Source organism: Nymphaea colorata, chromosome 8 (genome assembly GCF_008831285.2).
Source record: "Nymphaea colorata isolate Beijing-Zhang1983 chromosome 8, ASM883128v2, whole genome shotgun sequence".
In the NCBI taxonomy this organism is placed as follows: domain Eukaryota; kingdom Viridiplantae; phylum Streptophyta; class Magnoliopsida; order Nymphaeales; family Nymphaeaceae; genus Nymphaea; species Nymphaea colorata.
In genome coordinates this window covers 8,383,873-8,406,301 of record NC_045145.1, presented here as the reverse complement: position 1 = coordinate 8,406,301, position 22,429 = coordinate 8,383,873, and positions in this window count along the sequence as shown.

Here is a 22,429-nt window from a genome sequence, read left to right as displayed (position 1 = left end):
ATGAGCCCAGTTAAATACTAATACTAAATTCTATTACGTGAAGCTATAGAGATGAACTGTACTCTTTTTCAACTACAATATCTTATCATTCAAAACCTGCAACATCAAGCCCAGGCCCGAGCCCAGAAAAGCCCGTTCGGGTCGGCCCGAAGGGGACCGATTCGGCTCAATTAACATTTTTTAAATTTTTTTATTATTTTTATTTAATAATATTATATATTATTATTTAAAATGTATTTTATACTCAAAATTTTTATTTTATATTTAAAATTTATTTTTTTACTTTAATTGGGCCGGGCTCGAGCTTGGGTACCAGGTATTAGGCCCAGGCCCGGGCTCAAGCTCAGGTATCAGGCGTCGGGCCGACCTGGGCCCGATTCTTACCGGGTCGGACGGGACTAGGGTCTACTTGATGGTAGAGAGAGAGAGAGAGATTAGCCGATAAAATGGGAAAATATAACAAAATTTGGGGACAAGAGGTCCCCTAAATACAAAAACAATCCGCAAAAAAAACATACCGCAAAAAACACAAGCAGGAAGAACAAATATACAATACAATGCACAGAAAAATAGGAGAGAAGAGGAAAGACGAAACGACACAGTCACCCAACCGCAGTCAGGCGGCGGCGCTTTAACCGAATGGCGAACTGGATATCCCCTTGCACAAGACGAGCCACAGAATCTGGTGAAGAGAAGGTGCCCCTGAAGACCCTGTTGTTGCGCTCCACCCAAATGTGCCACCAAGCTGAAATGAGCCACGGCCTCCAGACATGACCCCAGGAAGCAGTCAGGTGGGGGGAATGACAAAAGAGGAAGAGAAGACGAATGGAAGGTGAGTTTGGAAGATTACTAACAAGGGAATGCTAAGTAGAAGTAAGGACACTAGAGAAAAAAGGGCAAGAAGTAAAAAGGTGGACCCGAAACTCAGTCACAACAAGACATAGGGGACACTGGTTAGCCAAACTGATGCCAAGGCACTATAGGTGATCAAAAGTGTTGATATGGCCAGTCAGAATAAGCCAGACAAAAGCAATGGCACGAGGAGATGGGCCAGGAGACCAAAGAGACCGGGGGGGAGTGACGCGACAGAAGGACCAAAGGAGGCCAGGTAGCAAGAAGAAAAAGTGAACTAACGGGTAGGTGAAAGGGGCCAGGATGGGGACGTGGACGATGAGAGGTCAGCAAGGCGGAAGAAAAGAGGAAGGACAGAAAGCATGTCGGACCAAAAGTGCGAGGGGGAGGTGTGAGAGATAGAACTATGCCAGACGATAGGGGAAGGTAGGTTGAATTTTGAACTAATGAATTGGGTGATGGGAGAATGTTCAGTTGCTAACCGCCACCACCAAGAACACAGGGAAGACTCGCAAGCCCGACTAAGGTTGGTAACCCCAACACCCCCAAGAAGACGCGGAAAGGCAACCACATCCCAATGCACAAGGCAATCTGAAGGTCGATGACCATCCCAAACAAACTTACGAATAAGCTTATCAAACCTACGCAAAACAGCCACAGGAGGCCGAAAGACAGACAAAGCATGGAGAGGGACCGATGCAAGGCAATGCTTAGCCAGAGTAATCCGACCTGGGAGAGAAAGCAGCTTTTCCTGCTAACACTGAAGGCGATCCGTAAGCTTCTGCTCCACCCCATCCCAAAAAGAAGGAGCAGGAGGCGACAACGTAATCTGAAGCCCCAAATAGTCCATGGGCAGGCTAGTAGCCTTACACCCAAAGCAAGCTTCCGCGAGAAGTACCGTGGCCGGATCCGCGTGAATGAGGGAGAGGTGACACTTGGCGGAATTGATAGAAAGACCCGAGATGAGCTCAAAGACCCGAAGGATGAGCCACGTTCTCACAATCTGCTGGCGGGAAGCACTGCCGAACAGGAGAAAATCATCAGCATACTGAAGGGTGGAGAAGGACGGTAAGTGGGGGAGCGAATGGGGTGTGAGGAAGCCAACGACCGTTGTGTGATGGAAAGAGTGATAAACTCACAAATAGTGGATAGAATGACCATGTGAGAGTAAAAATAATGGTAAGATGAAAAATTTCTTGAGGTCCATGTTAGACACCCTTTTGACGAAAACATAGATCATGTATCGTTGTGTCGTACCTCTATTTTATGGCCCTTGGTTGTAAGCCAGGGCACCGGGCTGGCCCGCCGCCAGGTACCCGGTACCCGGCCCGACTCAAACCCGGGCCCAGACCCTGAAATAATTCTTAATGGGCTCATATTACCGGGCTCGGTTCTTAATGGGTCGGGCGTCGTTTTAAAATATATATTGTTCGGAGCCCAAGAAGCCCAGTAACTTAAAAAAATATTTTTTTAAAAAAAAAAAATTAAGTTATGTTAGGGTTTAGGGTTTCGTTTCATAACCTTGTTTCAACTTTCCATGTTTCATTCATACTTTCATTCCTTCACCCCCATGGCCGTGAACCCCTCGAGTCGTCGATCATCGTTCAGCTTTGCAACTGCCTCCTCCGCTTCCGGTTCTCTCTGTCTCCCATTGCCATCGGCTCGTCCTACCCGTCGCCCGTCAGCTCTACGACTACTGACTGCGGCTTTGGTGTCGCGTGTACGGCAAGCAACTAGGGGGCAGGACCACCAGGTGGTGCTGTGGTTTCCCGACGAGACGTGAACAACCGGCGGTGTGGTTTCCCAATGAGAGCACGGTTCGACCCTGCTCGAGCGAGCAGCACCCTATTTCCAGAGACAGCGGTATTTTCCCCTGCGCAAGTGTGCGTGTGTGAGAAGGTGACCCAGATATCACAGCCGCTATTTCGTTGCCCGACACTATTACCACTGGCGACCAAACGCCACCAAAGTGCTTAGGCAAAACCTCCATTGTGTGACAGTTCCAACGCACCCAAGCTCAAGAGCGGAGGTGAGCTCTGCCGACTGGAATCTTCAAATTCCTGGCCGCCCTTGTTCTGACGTGAAACACCCCGGCAGCCCTGTTCAGCATTCTTTTGTCGTTGTTTCCTCCAGCGTTTTTTTGCCGCCCAAGTGCTGAGACATGGCCCTCAGTCTCCTACCATTCTGAAGAGCCCAAGCTCGACCATTGCTGTGGATCCCACCGACCGGAATCAACAGATCTCCTATTGCCGGTTTGTTCCCTGTAGTGTCCTTCCCCTACTCGTGTGAGGGAGAAAACGGTGCCTGCCACGGCTGTTCTTCTGCACAACATTGTTACCATCGACCACCGTTTGCCGTGATTTTGCTCAAACAACATCTCTGGCATGTTGTGGTTCCAACGGACCTGAGCTCAATCGAAGTGGTGGCCAGAGTCAGCCAGAGTCGCAAGTTTTCCGGCCGCCTGTCTCTGTGCTGCAATCCCCTGTTTCAGGCAAGAAGCGTCGAACCCTACTGCAATACCCGTCCCGCCCCATCCCATCCGACCTAGCCCATTAATAATCGGGCTGGGTGGGCCTCTTATCGGGCTAGCCCGATACAGTAAACAGGCTCAATTTTGGACCTGGGGGCCGGGGCACCCATTAATGAAGGGCAAATCAAAATGTATCTTATGAGAGTAACAGAGAGGGGGAGAGAGAGAGAGTTGGGAACCAAATCAACATGAATTGATGCTCCAAATCAAATCAATAACCAAGTACCTACTGATCTAACTATTACAAACAGAAAATTACCTCTAGAAAGCTCACTTCTAGGATGCAGCTGAGTGGAAAATACACTCAAGTCAGAGATCCTATAGAAGAAGAGCAACTGAAGTCATGGTTATTGAAATTGTGTGTCACCTGCCATCCATCGGAAAACTAGAAAACATTTCCACAACACGGAACTACTGGAGTATCTAGGCTTGACCGGTAAGAAAAAAAAAGAAAAAGAAAAAAGAAAAGGAAGAAGAATAAGAGGGGATCAAGATCAAATCTGAATTCCGATATTTTGATTATGAAACCAATCCACAATTTTGGAATTAAAATTCAGTGTTTGATTAATAGAGTAGTTCTAGTGAATCAAAGAACCCGTGATGAACATGCATTCCTTGTCAAAGGACCAGACACATAACTTGCCATGGGCACCTAACTTTTCTCAACAACACTGCCTGTTCTTCAATAGAAAATGTTCAAATGTTTATTCAAATGACAAGTCTTTCCTCTTTATTCAATTTATTTTTAATAAAATAAGAAAAACAAACTACAATGGGTGAGATCAGGCTGGACCATCCTCCCCATCGTATTTCGGTGATGAGGATGGTCCAGCCCATTCTCAGTGAACACTGCTAGACAGTCTAGCAACTTTGCCCCTTGCCATCCAGCAAGAAGCAACAGCGAGGCTGTTGGATAGTGGCCTTGAGCCCTATCTCACATCTTGTAACTGTAATTGGGCCCAATTGCAGTTACGAGATTAAACTAGAAAAAACTGATTTCCAAATTAAAGTTTCATTAAACAAAATTAACGTTTGATTTGTTACCATTCACAAACTTGCCAAAAATTCTCCTTGGCCGTAAAGCTGGGATTTGGGAAATCCTAGAAGGCATACTATAAATTCCCAGCTCAAGTTTGTTTGAGGTTAATCGTCCGATTAACAAAATAGCGCCTCCTAGAAGCAAACCGTGGAATTTGTTTTCTCTTCTACTTCTTCGTCTCCTCCTCTATGTGCTGCTTCTTCACATTTGAGATGCTGCTGGTGGTGGACATATTGCACAGCCGAGAGGCTATTGTAGACACCATTCCACTACAGAGATTTCCACAGTGATATCAGAGATACGGTTCTTCGAATCCAAAAATGACTTCAAGAATGAGAGCCTCAGAATTAGCCAAGACCGAAAAACTCAATGGAACTAACTTTCATGCATGGAAGCATAGGATCATGTTGGCTTTGACTCTATAAAGATTGATTTATGTAATCAACAAGCCATTTCTCACTTTATGAGACAAACCTATAGATGAGGAAAAGAGAGCATATGAGGCTTTTGAGAATGATGACTTAATGGCCAAAACCACTATGTTAATAATGTTCATGGAAGATGACTTAATCAGGGTGTTTGAAGACTGTCCAATGGCCAAATATATGTTTGATTCCATCTCCTCAAAATACAATACTACTATGGCATGTTCAATTACTGTTAGAACAGTACAACTTGTATAAAATGGAGTCAGATAGAGTGGTTGACCATGTAAACAAGATGTTGGTCATGACTAAAGGCCTAGCCATAGTGGGAAATGTAATATCTGATAACATGCAAATATGCACAATCCTGAATAGTCTACCACCTTCCTGAAATATGGCTGTCACAACACTGAGTCTCTAGTTTGACACTTTAACCCTAGAGAAACTCTTCATACAATTAGCTATTCAGCAAAAACATCTGGCCAAGAGAAAGGATGCAGAACATATGACTGTTCAGTAAAAACCAGCTAATACTCATGTGCCTGTGAAAGCCAAAAAATTTAGAAAGAGAAGCAATGGCAAGTTCAAAGGCAATTTTGCAAGAACTCCGAGAACTCAAAGTACTTTTGTGAAATGCTATAGGTGCAGAAAGCCTGGACACATCAAGAAGAACTGCAAGGCAAAATTCCCAAACAATAAGAAAAATAAGAGTCAAGACAATAGTAACAAGAGGAGAAATCAAGAGGACTCCGACAAAAAAGTCATTTGCGTTGTGTTAGAATGCTTGTTCGCATATGGAGATCTAACTGGTTTTTGGGTTGAGTCGGGGGCTACATGTCACATTGCAAAAACAAAAGAAAGCATGATTCGTATGGAAGGCCTGAGTCCGGGAATGCAAAAAGTCTATATGAGTAACAACTCATACTGTGATGTCATGGGAGTCAGGTCATATCGACTGAATGTTGGGGGCATAAGTGTCATTCTTTTTGAAGTCTTGTATGTCCCTTCCATGCGGAGAAACTTAGTGTTAGTCCCTGTTCTAACTGGAAAAGGTTTTGAAGTCTGTTTTGTTCTAAGAAAAGTCAAAGTGGGAAAACATGGAAGGACCATGTTCGATGAGAAATATGTAAAAAGAACATGGTATGTTCCAACTTCAAACTCAATGAAATGAATAAAGCTTTCGGTTCTGCTTATATGGACTGTGCAATGAGTGTGAGTACAAACTTATGGCATGAAAGATTAGGCCATGTAAGTATCAACAAGATGAAAATTCTAGTACAAGAAGGTATAATACCTGATATAAATGTAAATGATTTCGTAAAATCGAAGTCACGTTTATACAAAAAGATGGCAAGAAAACTCTTTCCGTATGAAGTAATTCGGGCCACTAATCTATTGAAAATAATCCATACTCATATTTGTGGACCTTTCAGAGTCTAAACATATAGTGGTAAGTTATACTTCATAATGTTTATTGATGACTTTTCAAGATTTAGTTCAAGTTAGAAGCACTTGAAAAATTCAATGAATATAAATCTGAAGTAAAGAGACAGCTTGAAAAGTATATCAAAGTTGTAAGGTCTGATCGAGGAGGTGAGTATACATCAAATGAATTCTTCGAATACTGTAAAGACCTTAGAATTAATAGGTAGAAAGCAATGCCTAGAACACCACAATAGAATAGCGTCGTTGAGAGGTGTAACAGAACCCTCTTGAACATGGTGAGATCCATGTTGATAGGAGCACAATTACCCAAAGTTTTTTGGGGTGAGGCTATGTTAACAGCCATGTATACTATAAATCGAAAGTTTTAGATCCCAAAATAGATAAATTAGATAATTGATCAGTAAGATGTGTGGTTATTAGATATCCAAAAGAATCCAAAGGTTACAGATTATATCACTCGACTACGGGACTTATAGAAAACAGAGATGTTGAGTTTATAGAAGAACTCAATAATAAAGACCATAATCCAGTGGGAGATCATCACGATCTACTGGACGATTGATTTATTCAGAATATCAATATGACAATGAACCGACTGGGGAACAGTTTGGTAATGAACTAACTGAGCATGAATTGTCTGAGGAACGGTTTGGTAATGAACTGAATGAAAAACAGTTTGGTAATGAACCTACTGATTCGAGTACTTACGTCTCATACGTTGTTAGGCCATAAAAGACCTACATCTCCTCTTTCATATTTGAGTGATTACTATGTATATCGTGTACAGGAGATATGCTATTTAGCAGATATTGACAAAATGTATGACAATCGGATATATGACGAGATCATAAGCTCACATGAATTCTCGGATTGGGTAAATGCTATGAATGAGGAAATCAAATCTGTAGAAAAGAATGAAGTTTCGGAACTAGTAGATCTTCCTAATAATAGGAGACTCATTGGGTATAAATGGGTGCAAAAGAAAAAATATGAATCTGACGGATCAGTCAAGAAATTTAAAGCAAGACTAGCAACGAAATGTTTTTTCCAAAAGAAATGAATTGATTACTCATAAACCTGTTCACTGGTAGAAAAGTTTGCATCAATCAGAATAATTTTGACTATTGTAGCCTTCTATGACTTGCATGTTTGTCAGATGGATGCCAAAATTGTTTTCTTAAACGGTGAGTTAAAGGAAACCATATATATGACTCAACCACAAGGATATGTCATCAAAGATAATGACAAAGTGTAAAAGCTGCACAAGTCATTGTACGGTTTGATGCAGTTACCTAGACAGTGGTATTTTGCCTTTCAGAAGGCAATTACAAAACTTGGATACATAGCAAATCAACTAGACCAGTGTGTATATGTCTAGAAAAGTAGGAGTCTCTTTTATATCATATCATTGTATGTCATGTCATTCTATTGACCAGAAACAATAACAATATGATATTCAAAATAAATACTTGGTTGAACGAAAACTTAGTAATAATGAACTTGGTGAAACATCCTATATATTATGAATAAATATCACTCGAGATAGAGACTCGAGAATTTTGAATTTGGGCCAAGAACGATATATTGATTATATCTTAAGGAGCTAATTTAAGCAGAAAGACAATAGAAATTAAATGTTCCATATGTGCAGGATGTTGGCAGTTTACTGTATCTAATATTGTGTACAAGACCATACATAAACTTTCCAATCGGTATTGTGAGTCGTTACCAAAGTAATCCTGGTTGGCCTCACTGGCATGTAGTTAAAAGAATTTTTCAGTATATTAAAGGAACCAAAGGACTGAAATTGTCCTACCAAGCCAATGAGCTAACTTTAGCTGGCTATTTCGATGTAGATTTTGCAGGTTGTAAAAACGACAACAAATCCACATCTGAATATGATTTTCTTTTTAGAGGTGGTGCGATAGCCTAGTCCTGTAAGAAATAAAGATGTGTTACTCAGCACACACAAGAAGCAGAGCATGTGGTATGTAATGTTGCAATACCTTTGCTATATAGATAAATCAGTTTCTGAAAAACTTGAAATTAAGTCTTGATCATGAACCAGTTCAATTATACTTTGATAATCAGGCAACAACATGATAGTTGATCCTCTAACTAAGGGAATAACTGAGGACTTGTTTACCAAACATGTAGCCCATATGAGGCTAAGATATATTTGAAAGGTTGCGATGGAAAAACCTTTGAATGGAAAACATCGCTGCTAACCTTGAACAAAATTCAAGTTACGATGGACAAACCAATTATAGAAAACCTCGTAACTTAGGATCAAGAAAACTCACACATAGTGAAAGCAAACTGGCAATCTCATGGCCAAATGAGAGATGTTAGATAGTGGCCTTGAGTCCTATCCCTCATCTCGTAACTGCAATTGGGCCCAATTATAGTTACGAGATTAAACTAGAAAAAACTGATTTCCAAATTAAAGTTTCATTAAGCAAAATTAACGTTTGATTTGTTACCATTCACGAACTTGCCAAAAATTCTCCTTGGCCGTAACCGAAGCTGGTATTCGGGAAATCCTGGAAGGTGGACTATAAATTCCCAACTCAAGTTTGTTTGAGGTTAATCGTCTGATTAACAAAATAGTGCCTCCCAGAAAAACCCGAGAATCTATTTTCTCTTCTACTTCTTCCTCTGCTCCTCTATTGTTCACAGGTGCTACTTCTTCACGTTTGAGACACTGCTGGTGGTGGACCTGCTTCACAGCCGAGAGCCTATCGCAGACACAATTCCGTTGCAGAGATTGACACAAAGGCCAGATGGCCATTGTCTAGCCATTGGCCTTAACGTCGGCCCTCACTAACTGGGGAGCCTCGGCATTGCGCCTATAAAAATCTTGTTGCCCTGCCCTCACCATTGCCCCTAATGAGAGGCGATGTTCTCCTTACGTTGACTATTGGTAGACGGCAAAGGCATGCTGGTTTTGCACTTTACAATTGTCCACAAAGTTTGGCACTGAGGAGAGGGTTGTGAGGGTCAAAATCCACCATTGACCCTCTATGGAAGATAGCAATTTTTTCTAATTTTTTTTGTTTAAACCTTCTTAAAAGTTGAGGATGCCAATATTGTTTTTCATCTTATTTATGTCAAATATTTTGATGGAGCGGTTAATTGAGAATTACATGGAAAAGGTGAAAACATTTGATGAGTTTCAAAGGTTAGCGTATAAGTTGGGTGGCCATTTGTAGTTTTCTAAAACTGAGCATGTTCAGGTCTTGGAAAAAGCAAATGCACAACTGTGGACTTTGTGGAAGTACCGGGCATCATTGTCACACCTGACATAGCAATATTGTCATAAGACTGCACTTGGACAACTTTGTGGAATAGCAGTCTTTTTGCTGCCATACTATTCAAAATCCTCACCACTGTCTTGCCCTTATTATTATTCTTGCCATGTAAATTCATAATTATGAGCCTTTTTATTAACTTAATCATAGTTTACATGTAAAGTATTTTCAAAGGTTCTAAAGTATTAGGGTCATCTAAATTTTTGAAAAAATGATTTTCAATGTGATATTTTATAAAGCATGTAGCATTTTATAGACCTTCAGTCATGTTTACTGATGACCCACAATTATTTCAAATAATGTTCAAATTTACTCAATGGCATCAATAGCATGATTCTCTTATTAATAATTGGGAGCTGAGAATGCAGGATTGAGTTATCGAACACAAGATTGCTTTTTGAGTGCCTATGTTTATGTGTGGGAGCAAGTCGGCTAAGAAAATAAAGGCTGATGCCATATATATTGATACTAAAAATTGAAACTATTAATCACATAGAAAATTTTTACTGTGCCAAATCATTTCTGACAAGGTCATACCCTGTTACTTTGAGAAAATAGACATAGGCCTCCACCTTGCCCGACTTGCTCAACAATTTTACTTTATTTTCGCAGTCTATGATATTCCAAATAAGACATTTTAGAGACATCTCACGAGCTCTCTCTCTCTCTCTCTCTCTCTCTCTCTCTCTGTCTCTCTCTCTCTTACAATTGAGCATTTGTTTAAGACTGGGTATTATTGAGATGTGATTATGTACATTGTAGACCGTGCACAGATCCGGTACATGACATGTGCACCTTGGCCACTCCTAGGGGGTGTGTATCATGCATACAAACCTGTGAACTTTGCACAGGCCTGTGCATGTAACCAGCTTTGGTATTGTTGCATAGAGAACATGAGTTATTCACTCTTGGGGATCAGCATTAATTTGTCTTAGTATTATTAATAATCTTCAATTAAAACTCGACAATCACTTTTATTTGATTAGCTCTTTTTTTTACTTAACTCAAATTCTGTGGTTGGTAATGCAGTTGCAGATCATAAACCACCTTGATTGTAGACTCAAATCATGGACGGATAATGTTCAATGGAAAGCATCATTTGTGCATGAGAGCCGATGGGCAATGGTCGACGGCATGCTTTTATTCCAAATAACTGTTGGCAGAGATCTCCATTCCGATATAACGGATGTCATTGTTTGCCACCAAAATTTCCTTTCTGCAAAAAATGTGGATTCATTTCCTTATCTTTGATGACCTTTCATAAGCATGGAAGCTACAACCATCACATGTTACTCTGGTTTTCAACTGTCATGTTTGCATCCCTAGAACTTTCGGGTGACCTGTGTGGGTCGAAGGAAAATCATGCACGAAGCAGTAAAATTTGAGTTTTGTTTGAAAAGAGATTTTAAGATAAAGGGGCTCGTTTATCGATACGAGGAATGATCGTTCTTGTTACCTTTAACAAGGGTAATTGATCCAAGGTTTAGGTTTTCTCAAGTTTTGACAAGTTATTTTCCTACATGCATGTGCAGAGATTGGATTTTGGATTTTGATATTCATTTTGAACAAGATTCATAATATTTTAGAATCTTGAAAATTAGGGGGATTGGAAATTTGTATGGGATTTTTTAATCAATCCCAAATTGTAGTAATTGATCTTTGATTTGGTCCAAAAAATGATGTATGAGAAACTGAGAATTTTGATGTTGGATAGAAAATTAATTTTTTGAATGAAATTAAAATTTAAAATTGAATAGAATTGGGGATTGAAATTGAATTGTATTAGGCATTGAAAATTAGAGAATTAAGACTTGTTTTTGAAGACGAAGGTTGGTTATAAAAAATTGGATTTGGTTCATAGAAATTGAAATTTCTAAGTTTTGGAAGTATTGGAAAAAATCGATTTTACTCGATTGGTGAGTTTGGAAAATTGGGAGTTTAGGATTGTCTTGTTTTGAGAAATTTGATTTTGGACCAAGATCATGGAAATTTGCTGGATTTGGTCTTTAAAATTTGGTTTGATTTTGGAAAAGAGCGAATCATGTTTTTAAAATTGATTTTCGAAAATTTGGTTTTGTAATTTAGAATTTTTGTATTTTCGCAACAAGATAAGTGAGGTGTCTAAGTTTTTGTAGCAATATGATTTGGTCATGGTTGCAACTCCGACTTGGCTTACTTAGCTTTTGCGAAATTGGGTGAGTGCATTGATGAAGTGGGTGTATATGCATGCATGAAATAAACTACATGTTCATTCATGCATCACTCAATTTCTCTCCATGCATAATTCAATTTGGATCTCCTGTTGGTCCACCTTAGAGGTGGAAATGTGGAACATCCTCCAAGCTTATTTTAAATATCAAGAAAAGCTTCTGGAGATAATGCCCTTGAGCTTATGTTTTAGAAAGTTTGGTTTTGAAATTGGGATTCCAAAATGAATTGGGTGAAGACGAGCTCCAATGGTCCAAACTTATTGTTTGGGAATTCAGGGAATTTTGAGAAACACTTCTTTTTGGGTGAAGGAATTTTGTAATTTCCTTTAGAATAGAGTATTGGCTTTTGGGTTTGGTTTAGAAATGGGATTGGTTCAGATAAGTTGATTTTAACTTCTTTTTGAAATAGAGTGTAGGCAAAGTAGGCATCTTCGATCAGAACTTAGCACTTGAGAATTCTTTGTATTGGGTCCAGAGAAATTTTAGAAATTCATCTAGGTTGGCGTTTTTGTATTATTGGTTTTGAGTTGACAATAGTTGGCTTTTGTAACATTGATTTGAAAATGGTGGAATCTTGGAAATTTTATTTTTTTTCAAATGGTTCTTGATTCTAGGGGTTTTGAATTTGGCCAAAACATTTGTTTTGGATCTAGGAGCTTCGTTTGAAACTCAACTGGATGATTTTGTTAATAATTCATTTTTAAAATCATTGATATTTCTGAAAACTTCAAAAATGAGATAAGTTTGAAATGAGGTTTGAAATGAGCCCATTTTGTTTGATTTATTTCATTTTAAGGTAGATGATACTCATTGATTGAGTAGAGCCAATCCTTGATGGAATCATTTTGGCAAGGTTGTGAAATCCAATCTATCGTACATTCAAGAAAACATCCATGCTTCATTCCTCTCTCTCTCTCTCTCTCTCTCTCTCTCTCTCTCTCTCTCTGTGTGTGTGTGCATTCATTTACACAATTACGTTGATGAAAGTATGACATGTTTGCCCAAACCATGGTAGTTTTCCTCCAATATTGCACGAATAGGATTTTTTTAAATCAGATTTTGAAAACATTATTTTCTGATTTTTGGGAAAAGCAGACTTTGTTTCAAATAAGTTTGGATGATCCTGGGAATGCGTACATATATGCATAACATGTACGTTATCTTTGTATTGACCCAGCTGGACATCATTCCTAGCTTTTAAAAATATAAAAAATCTCAGCCAAACCCGTTATTCATTTGTGATTTCTATTCGCCATCCGTATGAAGAGACATGCATAGAATCTCCATCATTTCCAGCAAGATAATGCTTAAAAAATGTCATAAATTATAGAGATTAGAATAATCAGATCATGCATGAGGGTTGCTGTTTTGGAACAGCAAAACAAGAAGAAAAATGGGGTTCTGTTGAATTTTTGAACCACGAAACACTTAGCTTCCATTTGGGTTGTAAAAGGAGGTGCCATTCTTGAGTTAAATGGTTGCGAAGACCTCAAATCATAGGGCTGGTTAGGATCTACACGATGGTGACGAATCACCAACATTTGATAAGCTGAAGTCAAGTTGATGGTTAAAATTGAATAAGAGAAATGGAACCCATTGATTTGGGTGTTATGATGTTAAAAACCATGGGTATTTAAACCTAATTTTTAACATGACGGAGAGAATCTACTTCACCAAGGCTGCTGCAAAATGAGGTTTGGTTTCTTTTTGCGAAAACCGTACATGCATGACAACATAACTAAATTTCATGTAGAGGTTACTGACTGATTTTTTAGAAATCTGAGGTGAAGTTGAGCTTGGATTGCTGTCCAAAGCAGGGCAGAACAGGGGTGCCAAGTTTGGCTGAATGTTGTGGCTGGAATCGGCTCGAACGAGTTGCAGCTGGTGAGTTGAGTAATCTGCCTTGGTGTAGTGATGCTAGACTGAAGCGGCTTGGGAGGAGCTTGCTTACGACACCTTGAGCGCATGACTGGCTGAAGTAGGGTGCTGTCTAGGAAGCTTGGGAGCTAGTTGTTGCAGGGAATGGCTTGAGCGATTTGGAATAGACTCAAGCTTAGGGATGCCTAGGCTGAAAATGATTTGGCACCAAACCTGGAAATGTCCAAGGTGAGGATGCCTAGCCTGAAGCTAGTCTTGGGCTGAAGCGTTTTGTGCAGCATCACCAAGGTTGTGACTTGGTTGGGCTGAACAGGCTTGAGCAGGGGAAGTTGACTAGAGCAGAGGCTGCCTGGACGACTTGGATTTTGAGCTGAGTTGAGAACGCCTACTTCAAATACAGCCAGAGGTCGGCTGGAGTAGGAGCTGCCTTGGAGGCTTGGACTAACCTTGGGATGAGCTCAAGATGACGCCAAACTAATGATGTCTTAGGTTGGAGGAGCTTGTATACAAGGCTGACGTCTTCTTCTTGATGGTTGTTGCAGCTTGGGAGACCACAGTCTATTGGCTGAAGCAAGAGCTTGGAGAGAGCTTGAGAGGATGGCGTGGGAGTTTGAGAAAACTCTTGAGGGAGACGCCCAAGGCTGCTAAAGTATTGCTAAGTGTGTTACCAAGGGTCCTTACTGCTTGCAAGAGGTGATTTATATAGGCATCAAGTCATCATGACTTGGTGCTAGAGAGATTTTTTGAAATGCGAAGGAATCATGGAACAATTTTCATAATTTTGGCATGAGAATGAAGCAAGGGCTGCAGCCTGCAAGCAAGGGTCACCTTCTCCCTTGCCAATGAGGTCTCTTATTTTGCTTTCCTTGTCTGTCTTGTCTAGCTTGATAATCAAGCAAGCATGGAGGGGTTTTCTCTTCATGTCAGCCCTGAAATTGGGTCCTTGACCAGCTAGTTAGGATTCAAATGAGAAAGAAAAGGAAAGGGGAACATCTTTAATGGCTGGTTCCCCTTCTAATTGAACCAGGAATTTCTGGTTCCAGCCTTGAAACCAGTTTAGGGAGGACGTCTAAATGGGCTAGATCCCATCTTTTGGTTTTTCAAATCACTTGTTCAATTCTTTTAAAATTTAAAACTGGTGAAAGGGTAACTCTTTTTGAACTTCTCCTCTTGCATTTTCAGAAATTGTAGAATTTTCAGAAATTGTAGATGAGGATGAAGAAAGATTTATTCTTCCAATGCCTCCTTGGATTTTCACTCTTTCAAAAGACCAATTAGTTAATTTGAAAATTTTTTAATGGAGTATGCTTTTTTGAGCCACCCTTTATTTGATTGGTCTAGATTATGGCTGATCTAGTCTCGAGCACATTGTCATGGGGCGTCAAGGTTGAAAGAGTCTTTTGACTAGCTTGAATTGAGAATGGATTAACTTGATCATGTTTGATCTGTGTGGTTTGGTAAGATGTTCCACAATTCTACTAACTATACTTTTTTTGTAAATTATCAAATAGAACATTCATTTTTCTTGCACATCTCCCCAGATTGCACCAATGGCTACAACAAAGAAAGATGCATATCATTGCTGTATGAATCATCTATTAGAAGAAATTGATTTTGATACTGAGGAACAAGAAAATGAACTGTGACTAGAGATTGTCCCTAAAACAGAAGAACAAGATGGTTTGCCATGATTTGTCCTTGAGAAAGAGGAACATGATGGTGAATTATGATTGTTAGTTCATGATTCTGGGAATGACGATGATGATGGGACACCACTAAGGAAATGGATGAAGACAAATAACAATGTTGATTGATGTTTTTTGCATAAAGATGGTTTTGCACCAGACTGTTGTTTTCACTCATCTTTTTTTGTAATATCATAGCTTTTTTTTGTAAAACACGTCTTTTAACCGATGATCAGCCCAGTGTTTTTTATTATTTTTATGTGATTTGTTTCCATTTATGTACGTTCTTATATATGATAGGTTTTCATCATCGTGCGATGTATTGAAAAAGTTACACCTAGTTCTTATGGGGCTATGAAAACATTGATGCTTTGACTATCGATCCAAGTAATGTTGTGGTTCAGTTGTGTCATTTTGTTGTTTTACATTCAATTAATAGATGTTGTTTGCTATTTATGATAGACCAATATAAAAAAAACATGAGGGAGGAGGGAAAAATAGATGTTTAAAGATATCCAAATTGCAAACTGGAAAGAAGATAATTGTTGAATGCAATGAATTTGGACAAGTTATTAAAGACAAATATCTCAACACTCAAAACTTTTTAAATATGCTAGCACTTAACAGGAATATAAGTCAATAAATTTTGAATATGGGTAAAGTTGCAGCAAACATAAAATGACAACATGTGGGCTCAAGTATTGCTAATTATTCCTTTTTTTGTTTATCTATGTTTGACATAGATTATAACATATGACATACCATGTAGGCAAAATTTGTTTTGAACAAGTCTATGAGGTTGGGATATATGATGAAGCTAAATATGATGTCAAAAAAATGGATTTTCAGACTAAAAAGGAAGTACTTTGATCCATTTGACAAGGACAAAGATCACATGATTCAGAAGATCAAGTTGACCCACAACAATATGCCACTCTTTTAAAGAGATAGAATTCAACAAAATGGTCAGTAATTATATTACATTTAGTTTAAACTAGAAAGCATATCTCATGAAATTCTAGGCAAAGTTGAAAAAAAAAAAACAAAGCAAATCAAGCCAGGTTAATAGGATCAACAAGCATCACCAAATTCATGATGAGTGGGCATGACTTGTCTTTCTCATGCATAATCATGTTTATTTTAAATTGTAAAGCTGTTATTTGTTTTGTTTTTATGACATTATAAGGAAGCACATGATGGAAACGAACCCTCATACGTGGATGTCTTTATACAGATGCACTTATCAAAACATAAATAATCGATCAATAACAACTTTGGTGAAATCATTGTATGTGTTCTTTAACTATATATACATATTTTTGTAAACTCATTGTATAAACATTATACCATTGTATGTTGTTAACTTATTGGTTGATAATTAAATCTTGCATGTGTAGGCGGAACTAAAAGAGGCAACACCTTTGCTACCTCCAAATTTTCAAGGTAAAGCAACTCCAAATGATGTCTTTGCAATGTCTATGGGACGAGAGCTTTGTGGATGTCTGCATACATATGGATTAGGGCCAAACTCCGTAGACATATTTGATCCAATATGAAGTCGGCTTGCTTATCAACATCAAGCTTCTGAATGTTCTAGAATTCTAAAAATTGCACAAGTGGGTGTAATTTCGTGCTTCTCATGTCCATATCACAAATGCATGCCAGGTACATGTATATGATGATAATTAGTTGCTTAGAAGCCTTCAGAAAAATGCTATTTCAGTCTTAATTAGCTTGTTTTTCTTTCAAGAGTCTTTTCCACTTCCTACAGTAATTGGTGCTACCTAGAAAAATTGTTGTACGATAGCGGTCATTTTTTAAGCAAGCTATATTTGCATTACCTGAGATATTTACATTTTATCATGCTGCAAGGCAATTAGTATGTCAGTTGTAAAGGTGCTGCATGAACTAGTACTAATGTCATTCGAGATGTATAACAATTTCTTAGATATATGATGGGTTTTTTTTTTTTTGCAGTCACACATGGACTTGCCTTCAAGAATAATATTCAACAGATTTTTAAATGTTGCGGATGCATCTTAATTTGCTACAGGTCTTGAGCGAATTGTCAAAGAAGGGCCAATGTATAGTGAAATGCATTTTATCTTCAAGAGCTTCAATGATTTTCTTTTATTCATTTGTTTTTTATTTTTATTGCTTCCAACATTGTTTTGTTTGCTGACTCAAGCTTAGCACAGTTGGAGTGATAATGGAACTCAAAGAGATTGGCGAAAATGATGTTTATTTTGAAAATGACTTGGAAGTGAAAAATGTCAAGGATTTCTTGGTAGAATGGCTTACTTTTACTGGGATTTAGTGTTGTGGAGCATACCTTGTTCTGTTATGTTGTATCCTTGAGCTTTTGGGCACTCCGTCTGTTTAATTTATGTGCCTTATATAGGAATAGGAGCCAAAAGTTTGCCCATCAATTGTACCGATGGTGTATGAATAGATCATATTACCAATGGATTTGTATCTATTTCTGTACTCATCTCAATTAGTATGTATCAAATTACTGATAATTTTATCTATCATTTTTGCACTTGTTCTCGGTTTGTATAATGTAAGCAAGCTTTCCGAATCAGGCTTACAGGTGCACTTCCCGTTTTAGCGGTGAAAACAAGCACCCATAAGGTCAATATATGACCTTGTACCAAGCCTAACCGGATCAATATATTCACCGGTATAGCTTCGATCCATGGGTTCCCCACACAAGATCCCAATGCCCTTTTTCTGTTGTCATTCAAATAAATTCAAATGGCTACAGTCGTCAAAAATTAATTGCAAATTCCCAACAGCCATAATCATCAGAAAGGCAATAGCATTCTCTATGGCCGGCAACCATTGAGAATGTTCATGCCCACAAAACTTTTCCCAGATGGCCTTGACTGTCGGGAAAAGTTTTGCCAATGGTTTTATGGACTAAAGCCATTGGCAAAGCTCAACATTGTGGTAGTGTCTGCTTCGTTAAGCATGCTTTACATATATTAGACAACTTAACCCAATATACGCAAGCAAACGGTGATATGTCCTTTCTCATGCTTTTGTTTTAGCAATGTCATTGCCGATCAGTGTATTGTCGCATGAAAATGCATTAAATGTGTCGTGGCAAAAAGAATTTGGATTATATTTATAACTAGAAGAGAGTCTCCAACATAATATTCCATTTGAGAAGGTGAGAGCAATGAAGAAGGAGAAATAGAAGCTGTTTAGTGATGAGATACCGTGGATTATCCATGAAATAAGCCTAAACAACTGGATAAGTAATATCATAAGTACTCTATTGCCTCATATCGTAAGGGAATATGGTAGGTGAATCATTTATATCATTTGTCTTCTCTTCAAGGTTTTGCACGATGCAATAGAGTTAATGCAACAAAGGGTAGCAAATGAAAAGTACTACATTTTTAGTCCTGTTACCGTGGTAGTTTAGTTTTCGCAATACTATCGTTTGTTTGTAGTTTAGTTTTCGCAATACATTTATTGTTTGTTTGTTATTGATATATTCTTAATGACTTTGTATTATATTATACAGAGCACAGTCCACCGGATGCCCTTTGGTTCTGGTTTTGTTGTACTCATTTGAAGTAGTTTCTACTCAATTGATTATCAACAGATGCATTAGACATTCTCACCTCAATCTAGCACACTTTATTTTCACTTACGTGCGACATTTTATACTGCATGTCATGCTTCTACACTATGGAAAGTGTGTCATCATTGGGTACAATACATTTTCATCATGCAAAAGACTGCTTGCTTATACTACAATTGAATGGAAATTTATAGATCAGTATATCTTGATTTGATTTTTGTGAATGAATTCTTACAGAGTGAGTGCATGATGAACATGTCTCAGCTGCACTTTTTTCATAAGAACGAAGCTCCCCATGGGAATCATGGATACAAATGGAGCATTTTCATCATCAAATACATGAAAACAATCTACAATGGCAACAAACATGCTTTTGATTGCTTTTGTAGCAGATAGACGTTTCATATTTCATTCATGATGTTGTTTTCTTGTTCAATGATAGGTTGCTTTCTTCACAAGATGATATACCACATATCATAAGAAGATGTGTGATGGCTTGGTGAACTGCGTTAAATCATGGGCTGCAAATAGAAAATGCATGAAGGAGAATAAAATAGAAAGCAATGACATGAACAGTGTATTTTTACATCGAACAAAGTGAAGTAGAAAACAAAAAGCAATGACATGGACAGACGGTCCATACCATTTTTAAATAGTCCTTATCTCATCTCACACCATGGATGCTGCCAAAGATAAAGAAATTGAATGTATCAATTAACGTGTCTCAAATAACAAAACAGATATACGATAACAACATGTGTTCAGAGTAAGAGATAAACAAATGGATATGAGATAACGTGTGATCGATTAACACTTCTAAGATAATAAAACAAATATAAGATAACAATGCCATTATGAGCGCAGGAGATAAACAATTGGACGTGTGATAATGCAATAACGACATGGGATGGATTGATTAAGGCATCAAAGATACGACACAAATATAAGATAACAATGTGTCTTTGCAGAATATGAGATAAACAAATAAGAGATACTGCAAAACGGGATGGTTCAGTTAATACGTCTAACTAATGCACCTAAAATGATGACACAGACATAACATAACATAACAATGTGCCTCCATAGTAGGAGATAAACAATTGGATATGAGATAATGGGATAACAAAATGAGATGGATCAATTAATGCACCTAACAACTAACACATCTAAGATAACAATATAGATATAAACAACACATCTCCAAAGTATGAGATAAACAAATATATATATATGATAATGTGATAACAAAATGGGATGGTTTAATTAACGTGCCTAACTAATGTGTTTAAGATAACAATATAGTTATAAGATAACAATGTGTCTCTAGTTGATAAACAAATGGTTATGAGATAATGAAATAATGCAACAGCACTTTACAAGCATATAACTCAAGGGGTATAAGTGGAAAGTCCTTTGATAGATATTCGTTATCTCATACCATTCATTGACATTTTTATCTCACACCATTCACATACAGCTTAACATAATTAAGAAGCTCTTACCTCAATTCATACCATGGACACACGTTCCTTTTAACAAATTATAAATGCACCAACAAAGGCAGTCATTATTAATAAAAATACATTTATTTTTTATCATCTTGTTCATGCAGTTTTGTTTTTGGCAGATTATGATTCAATTCTTTAATGTTGCGAGTCAAAATGGCAATATGTCTAATTATCGTGTTTATTGCTACCAACAATTTCACTTCCCTATCGAAAATAAGATGCTGGCCTATAGTCTCTGCATGGTCCTGGGCTTGTTTCCTTCAGATGTCACTACCAATATGCTCTTGGTGTCATTTGCTATGGATCTTCTTCTGAGCAAGCTCCTCCAATGGAGTTGGTGCTGGTGCTGGTGCTGGTGATGATGAAGATGAAGATGATGGGACAAGATAAGCATATGTGGATGAGAATGGACACGGGTAGATTTCTCCATGTGCAGATAGTGATGGAGGTGGGAAATCTCATATTGCTGTGGATTGTGGTGGAGGAGACAACTCAATCCAACAATGTGCATAGAGTAAGAGATAAATGAACAGATATGAGATAATGGGATAACATTGCATGTATAGAGTATGAGAGAAATGAACAGATATGAGATAATAAGACAACAATGCATGTATAAAGAGATAAACGAATAGATATGAGATAATTATTTAAGAGTGTGAACAAATAAAGATGAGGAAATGACCTTCTGCAAACCTTTACCACCTCTGCTCGCTCTAATCGATGACCTTCTGCTCCCTTTTCCTTGACGACTCCGCTTGCTCCAATCAACGACCTTCTGCTCCTTCTTTGACTGATAACAAGAACTGCTCCCTCTGCTGGTAACCTTCAAAGTAGATTATACAGAACTCACTTTCAACTGCCTTTGCTTGCTTGGCGACTGATGAAGTTTTGTTTTTGCCTGCTTTGTTCGAAAAACAATTTTTCCATCCAGCTGTAACAACCGACCCACTTCTAGGCTCGGGCCCTGGTTCGGTGGATCCCAACCCACCCCTTAGTAGTTTCGGCTCTAACCCCAAAAAGGGTAGGAAACATGACAATCATCTATTTAATAACCCCCTTTATAAGCCCTTGAAGATCTCTTACAATCTTCAATATGGGACTAAACTTTTGGGGTGTTAGAATCCACCACCCTTAAGAAACACGCACCCGTGCATGTGAGACCCTAGGTCCGAGTGTTGAATTGGCAGTAATTTTAGCTCCAACCCCAAATAGATTAGAAAATATGACAACTTTGTATTTAATAACCCCCTTTATAAGCCCTTAAAGATCTCTCACAATCTTTAATACATGCCTAAATTTTTGGGGTGTTACAATCCCCCTTAAGGCACATGCGTCCACTTGTGTGGGACTCTAGGTCCGAGTGTTGAACCGGCTCTAATACCACTATAACAACCTGACCCACTTCTAGGCTCGGACCCCTAGTTCGGCAGATCCCAACCCACCCCCTAGTAGTTTCAGCTCTAACCCCAAAAAAATTAGGAAACAAGACAACTATGTATTTAATAACTCCCTTTATAAGCTCGTTGAAGATCTTTCACAATCTTCAATACAGGACTAAATTTTGGGGTGTTACACAAATGGATATATTGGTGTTCACATGCAAACTATCGCAATTATTCTTGCATTCTTGTATGTCGACTCCACCTATCGATTCACTATGACCTAGACATGGGTCGAATCGGCTTATGATTTACTACTACAAAACACGTTGGACAAATGATTAGCAGACGTGCACAAAATTTTTGTGCATGTCGGTGGCGTATATAACCCATTTCGCTAAATAATTTGTATTATGTTCATAAATATTGCTTGATTTATTGGCTTTCAAACTACATTTTTTTGTTTGTCATCTAGGTTCGAACGCACCTACTACTGCTGGCAGAAGTGATCATGGTGACACTAAGCCACCTACCTCAACAAAATTGGCTCTTATCTAAGGTGGTTGGC